The 8062-nt window shown below is 33.6% G+C and overlaps 1 pseudogene; it reads left to right on the top strand.

Moving 5' to 3' along the window:
- Window positions 1-972: 972 nt before the first annotated feature.
- On the top strand, window positions 973-6939 carry LOC140435432 (eukaryotic translation initiation factor 3 subunit B-like; annotated as a pseudogene).
- Window positions 6940-8062: the final 1123 nt, after the last annotated feature.

The raw sequence follows: 8062 nt of genomic DNA on the forward strand, positions 1-8062 counted from the left end.
CCAAGTAGTAATAAAAAACAAAATTTGTTTAATTTTAATTAAATTATAATTTAATTTTTGAGAATTTAATCTTTAAAGTGGAAATTAAAATATCAATAAACTTATTTGAAACTTCAATATTGTGCCTTCTTCTTCTTCTAATGGCGCTACAACCCTTTGTGAGTCTTGGCCTGCTTAACAATGTTCTTCCATTCTGCCCTGTCGGATACTTTCCTTCGCCACTGCCTGATGTTCATGGTTTTAAGATCCCTCTCTACGTCGTCTATCCATCTTTTATGGGGCCTTCCTCTTGTTCTGTTTCCTTGGGGCTTCCATCTCTGGACTACTTTTACAGCTCGATTATCTGGCATTCTTTCTAGGTGAGCAAGCCAGTTTAGTCTTTTTGATTTTACAAATCTGACAATATCTGCGCTCTGCATTAGTTCATCCAGCTCGTCGTTCATTTTAATTCTCCACGAACTATCCCTGCATTGGGTTGGTCCAAATATCTTCCTTAGTATTTTGCGCTCAAATATTCTCAGTTGATTTTCATCAGTGGTTGAGAGGGTCCACGTTTCACATCCATATGTGGCCACTGGTCTAATTACTGTTTTGTAGATTCTCAGCTTAGACTCACGATTCAGTAACTTACTTTTCATTAAGTCTTTGTATGCATAAAAACACTTATTACCGCTAAGAATCCGTGCTTGTATTTCTTGACTGATGTTGTTGTTGTCATTTATTATTGAGCCCAATATTGTGCCTTATTCGCATTAAAATAGTAATTCCTTCTATAGGGTCTAGAGGCAGTCACTCCTAAGTAAAGCGATGTTAAGAAAAGTGGAAGTTTTGAAGATGTGGCTTTACAGAAGAATCCTGAGAGTATCTTATGTATACACAGTCACGAATGAAGAAGTCTTGCGATGAGTTACAAAAGAACCAGAATTGAATAATGAAGTAAATATACGAAAACTATAATACCTTGGCCACGTAATGAAAGGAACAAATTACCAGCTGAACAAATTCGAATGTAATTATAATTCCACGCGTGTCAAATTGGCGAAAAAGAAATCAGAGGATAAAAATAATCAAAGCGATGATGATACAAAAAACGAGAGTGATTACTCGTCGAACGAAGAAGAACCAAACTTCAGTGATCGTGAACACTACGAAGACAATGTCTCTGATGAAGGACTCTTAGGCTACATTTTAAAAGAAAAGCCTAAGGAAACTGATGAAGTAGAAAGTGTTACAGTAGTAGACGGAGTTACTCAAGTAGGTCCTAATCATATTGAAAAGTCAGTTATTGTCAAAATATTTGTGAAGTTTGGAACAATAGTAAATGAATTCTACCCTGTCAATAGTGAAGGCCACACCAAATGTTACATTTTTATAGAATATGCCTTACCATCTGAAGCTGCTAAGGCTATTAAGCTCAGTAACAATTTTAAATTGGATAAGCACCATACCTTTCAATTTAACCTCTTTACTGATGAAGTATGGCCAAATTTCCAATAAATGGGACCCTCCAGAACCACAACCTTATCAAGAACAAGGCTATTTGCATTCTCACTTATTGGAACCTGATGCATATGATCAATTTGCTGTAGTTGTTGCACAAAAACAAGCTGTGCAAATTTTACAGAATACACAGCCAGATCCTAGTCTCATTGAAGCTAGAAATAGCTGGAGACAAACTTACATAAAATGGTAACCTTTGGGGACATTTTTATGTACCTCTCACAGGTTGGGTGTTGCAATGTGCATCTAGGGTAGGACCTAGATTTTTACAATACAAAAAATTTACCCATTCAAACGTTCAGTTCATTGATTTCTCGCATTGTGAAAAGTATTTAGTGACTTATTTCCCACAAGAAAACCCACATAATCCAGGGCAGAAGAGGATCGTCATTTTAGATATTAGGACAGGTCTTGAAAAGCAATCAATCAATCCAGAAGATATATCAGCATGGCCAATCTTTAGGTGGTCTCATGACGACAAAGATTTTGCTCGTATTGGTTCCAACAATGATGCCCTTCAAGTATATGAAAGGCTATCTTTGAGTCTTTTAGAAAAAGAAATCAATCAAAATTAACGAGATTTCAAGAGATTTCAGTTGGTCGCCAACAGGTAATGTTGTAGCTTATTGTGTAGCCGAGGACAAATATGTGCCTGCAAGTATAACTCTGTTAGAATTTACAAACAGGAATGAAATTAGGAAAAAGAATTTGTTTAATGCTGTTGACTGTAAGATACACTGGCACAAGTCTGGAGATTACCTATGTCAAGATAGACAGGTATTCAAAGGTTTGCAAGGAAAATAATGAAACTAAGTACAGTGGTACCTCGACATACGAGTGTAATTCGTTCTGTAATCTGGCTCGTATGTCAGATTGCTCCCCGCCGTCAGATATGGTCAGAAGCAATTTTCCCCATTGAAATTAACTGAAATGTCATTAATCCATTCCAGTCCCAAAAAAACACGTTAGGTAGTTGTTTTTGTTAAGTGTTTTTAAATAAGAAAAATGTATTTAACAGAAGAAATATTTATTTATAAGTAACAAAAAATACTTACATATTCTGTAAAAATATAAGAAAAAGTGAAGTGCTTACGGAAGCGCTTAATTTTCGTCAGTGGTCTTCACTTTTTTACTGCTCATTTTAATCTGCAGACCGTTTAAAAAAACTGTCCAAGAAGGGAGGAAGAAACAATCCTCCCTTCCAGAATATTACGGAAATGTGTTTCATTGCAAGTTTCGTTGAACAACACCGATGCACGACCAGTTGTAACTTTTTCGGGGTAATTTTTATCCACGAAATCTGCAACTTTCTCCCACATTTCCAGGATCTCCTTTATATCTGTTGTAGAGACAACATCTTCCAATTCTGGCTAATCTTTAAAACTAATTTTTCGTTGAACCTTCGTATGCTGCTGCGAATGTAGTTCGTCTAACTCCTTGGTTGTCAGCTCCTGAGACTGTTCCTCGACAAGTTCACTTGCTGATCCAACTTGAACTGTTGGAGTATATTATCTTCGAGATTTGGTGGGTGAGAAGGGGCGTTATCGAGGACAAGAAGGATTTGCATGGGTAAGTTGTTTTGCTGTAGATATTTTTTAACAGAAGAGGTAAACACCAGGTTTATCAACTCCACAAAGAATATCCTGGTGTCCCACGCCTTTGGATTTGCCCTCCACATAACTGGCAGTTTTTCTTATAAAATCTTATGTGACTTAAAGGCTCTGTGATTTTCTGGATGGTACACTAAAAGAGGTTTGATTTTACAGTCGCCACTCGCATTGGCGCAAAGTGGTAGAGTTGATCTATCTTTCATAGGTTTGTGACCTGCCATCGTCTTCTCCTCTGCCGTTATGTAAGTCCTATTCGGCATCTTTTTCCAGAAAATCCGTGTCTCGTCACAGTTAAAGACTTGCTGGGGATGTATCCATTGGCGTCTATCAGTTCGGAAAACGTTTTGATGTAAACCTTAGCTGCTTTCACATCCAAACTTGCTGCCTCACCATGTTTGACGATGGAGTGAATGCCGGTCCTTTTTCTAAAGTTGTCAAACCAGCCCCGACTGGCTTTAAACGAGTCTTCCGATTCATCATTTGTGGAAGTGTGTAGGATCTGCTTCAGCAAATCTTCGTAAATCGCTAGTGCCTTCTCACATATGATGCTTTGTGTTAAGGTTCCTCCTTGAAGCTGCTTCTCTGTTACCCACACCATTGGTAGTTTCATCTATAGTAAAAAATTTACACAGGGTAAATTACACCGACATCGAGAGTGCAATATGGTTAGTATTAGAATCCGAATTTTTGTCGGATTTAACTTCCAATGACCATTTAATTTGTTGGTCCAAGTAATAGTCACGTATATACCCGTAAAATGATTTTTATGGCGAGGACGTTAAAATCTATTACCAGTAAAACTACCTTTTATTTACAAAGCAAATTAGAAGTAGTCAAATAAGAGGTATGAGTTTGAATAAAAACCTATTCCTTTTAACTCAAATCTTGCTCTCATATATTAGGGCGCTCGTATATCGAGGTACCACTGTATTCAGGTATGTACTGCAACTTTGAAGTATTCCACATTAAGAAGAAGCAAACACCTGTAGACAGCGTAGAGTGCAAGGAACCAATTCAGGCGTTTGCATGGGAACCAAATGATTCTCAATTTGCAATGATCCATGGCGAATCCCCTAGAATCAGTGCAATTTTCTACGAGGTTAGGTTAGGACAGGCTCCCATTCTTCTGAAGAAATTTGAGAAAAGAGCATGCAACCATATGTTTTGGTCACCTAGTGGGCAGTCTATTATAATCTTTTACCTCAACAACAACTATAGTGTAATAATTCGGTATAATTCATTAGCTGTCAATAAAATTATATTTTACTCTACGACTTCGACATTTTATTTTATCATCGTCGATCGAGAAGAATCGGACACAGGGAATTAGAAACAATTCGAACTTATAATTACATTCGAATTTGTTCCTAATCTTCTGCAGAATATAATACAGGAAAAGATTTTAGGAAAGCGTAACGTTGGAAAACGATGAATGAAAGTGGTTTAATTGGTCGTCTTACCCACAGATCACCTAACCTCTAGATGCTTCACGACAATACTTTAGTTGGATATGAAATTCAGCGCTCCAAGAGATTTGTATCGGAACTAATTCAAGCGATAAATTACGTGGGAAATTCAAAATTTAATTTTGGTGGGAAAATTTAAATAAAGCTTAAAATATTTCAATATAATTTGGTATATTTGAAAAAAAAATTTTATTTGAAATTTTAAAATGTGCAAATTATTTTTAAATTCAAATATACACAATACAGTTTACGAAAAAATAAGACAAAATATAATTTATTTATTTATTTAATACATGTAAAACAACTTTGTATATAAATTTAGAATAGAATAGAAATATGCTTTATTACCACTAAAAATTGTACAATTTTATGGACAAAGCTTACAAAAAGTCAGAAAAATAACAATTTAAAATTTACTGAAATTACATAAATCGTCAATATCACAAAATAAAATATAATAAAATACACAATGTATTGCAAAATTTAAATAAATTGCAAATTGCATAATAAATCCTTACGAACTAATACGTTTAAGTTTCTGCATGTGATACTCAAATATATATTTATACAAATACTTTAGTTACTTGTACATAAAGCTATTCGTTAAGAAACTCTTTTACTGAATAATATGGTCTTTCAGATAGATAGGTTTTTGTTCTTTTACGAAACTTAAGGAAAGAAGTTGCAGATTTAAGTTGCAAAGATGATTGTATAATCTTTTTACTGAATATAATATAGATTTCTTTACTAACGCAGTGGACGGGATGAGTAAATACGCATTAAAGGTTGAATTTCTGGTAGTCATGATTAGGTCTTGCTGAAAAAACATGTAGGCGTTTACGAATTAAGCAAACAGTTTCTAAAATATATAAAGAAGGAAAACTTAAAATCCCGTGATTTTTTAAGTATCTTCTGCAATATGTTATTCTACCGAGAACAAAAAGATACCGTATTGCTCTTTTTTTGTTTGCAATTTAAAAACAACTGTCAGATTGGGCAGCTGTTCTAGAACCCCAAAAAAGAAGACCACATCGAAGATGAGACTCGAAAAAAGAAAAATATGTTATTTTGGAAGATGCTAAATTAATTTTCTTCAAAACAGATCTTATTGCATAGCAGGCTGAGGCTAGTTTCTTACTTAACAAATCGAATGAAGGGACCATTTACGGTTGCTGACTATAAAAATACCCAGAAATTTTACAGAATCAATGATACTGATCTGGCTATTATTAAGAAGCAAGGATTGAAGAGCTTTATAGGATAATGCTACTGTCTTATCCACGTTAAAAGAGAGTAAATTAGAGTCTGACTAGGTTTTTATTTTAAATAGATCAGAAGTTATAGTTGCATGAAGAATTGCAATATTAGAGTTTCTCCAGGTAATACTGGTATCATCAGCAAAAAGAAAAATTTTTACATCGATGTTTAAGTTAGTGATATCATTTATAACGGTAAGGAAAAGTAGAGGACCCAATACTGAACCTTGTGGTACTCCACATACAATGCTTTTGTGACTAAAAGCTGTATCATTTGCTACAACTAGTTATTTCCTATTCCCTAAGTAAGATTGGAACCAATTCAAAGAAACACCTCGAATTCCATAGAAATTTTGTTTTTTTTTATCAAAATGTCGTGATTTACACAATCAAAAGCTTTGGAATAGTCACAGAAAACAGTGGCAGTATAAAGATTATTGTGTAGTGCTTGATAACCTCATTTGGTACATACATAGCATCACTGGTACATTTATTACATAAAAACCCGATCTGACTTTGTGATTTTTTACAAATCATTAAATATAAATATAACTCAAACTAAAAGAGCACATAATACACACTATACAAGCATGAATACAAATTAATGACTGGTATTAAGATGACCAATTATGGAGATAAATAGGATACTATGGAACAGATATTTCTTTCCAAAGAGTATTTTGTGGTGTAATTGTTTTATTGCTCCATATAATTTTTTCTTTTTAGGGGTAATTGTACCTCTTGATATATTACGCTGCTGCAATATTTTCAGTGGTGTGATATTCTTAACGGCAACACCTAAAAATAAATATGATGTTAGTTTCTTTATTCAATCCTTACAAGGCAAAATCGATTCATTATATTAACCTTCGTGTAGTGGCATTACTGAGTGAGAGACTGTTTTTTGATGTGAGTCTTAAACAATTTATTGTAAGTACTAGAATATACTTCATATATCTTTGTTAGATTTTAGCAATGGGAGATTATAAACACAGGCAAGCTCCTATTTCTAGTTTTTGGCCCCAGCTGGTCTATGACACTGAGGCAACTAAACTTAAAAACTCTAGTATCACTACCAGAAGGTTAAGCAAACTGTTAATTTTATAGTTAATCATATTAGAGAATATTTAGAAATCTGCTGATGACAATACAAAATATAAAATTTTAACTACAATTACCTTTTAAATCCTTACTCTCATCAGTTTGTATTAAAATTTCTTCGTTTGGTAACAGTGCATCATTGTGTTCGGCAACTAAAAAGTTTCATAAAATAGTAACCAATTTGAAAATTATTGTTATCTTCGTAATACTTACTACAATGGGGTATCTCAAATGATTGAAACATGTGTGTAGATTGTGCATCTCTACTTGCTGAAGGACTCTCAACTAAAACAAAAAGTTAATATATTAATTTATACCATGATTCACTTCAAGTAAAATAATTTTTATTAATTACATATTAGGGTTACTTACTTTCGGTTACATTTGCTTCCACACTCAACATTGAAATACTTCTGGGATGTAAATTAGAAGAAGAATCTAAAATCAATCATCAATCAGTTATTTTTTCTCTAATATCAAATATTAATTGGACTCACCATACAAATGTAAGCTAGGAATTGCATTTTTATACAATTTATGGCTCCATGAAGAAACAAACATCTTCAAAGTGTCTGTGGCAGATTCGTTTTGTTTTAAAAACTGTACTGGAATTCATCATATCTAAATTAGGATTTTTTATAACACTAAGCCACTTCCTAAATCGTATAATGTCTTTATCAGGATTTGGAAAGGCATGTCTAATTGATGACGAATTGGTACATTGTAGGATACAACATTTATTGTGAAAAACCATATTTAACTAATTATTATTAATCTGCAAAATACTGTTTGAACACCGCCACGAATATTTAAAACACAGATCACTGAGGTAGGTGGTTTGTAATTTACAAACTAATTTGAGGTTAATGCTAACAATAACCCAGAGATATTAAACCAAGTTTAGTTTAATTTCTTTGCAATAATAACCATCAAGTTCAAATCAAAATCTGACTATATAGACGCTAATCAATCATGCTAATCAATTACTGACAATTAGCGATTGACAATTATAATTTTTAGTTGTGTTCTAAACCTAAACTGCAGAGTAAAGGTAAAGACAGAGTAAAGCGACATCTGAAGATTTGTATCGGTACTACAAAAATGACATTTAGTTTAGTTTGACCTTGAG

Source organism: Diabrotica undecimpunctata, chromosome 3, assembly GCF_040954645.1.
Source record: "Diabrotica undecimpunctata isolate CICGRU chromosome 3, icDiaUnde3, whole genome shotgun sequence".
NCBI classification, from domain to species: domain Eukaryota; kingdom Metazoa; phylum Arthropoda; class Insecta; order Coleoptera; family Chrysomelidae; genus Diabrotica; species Diabrotica undecimpunctata.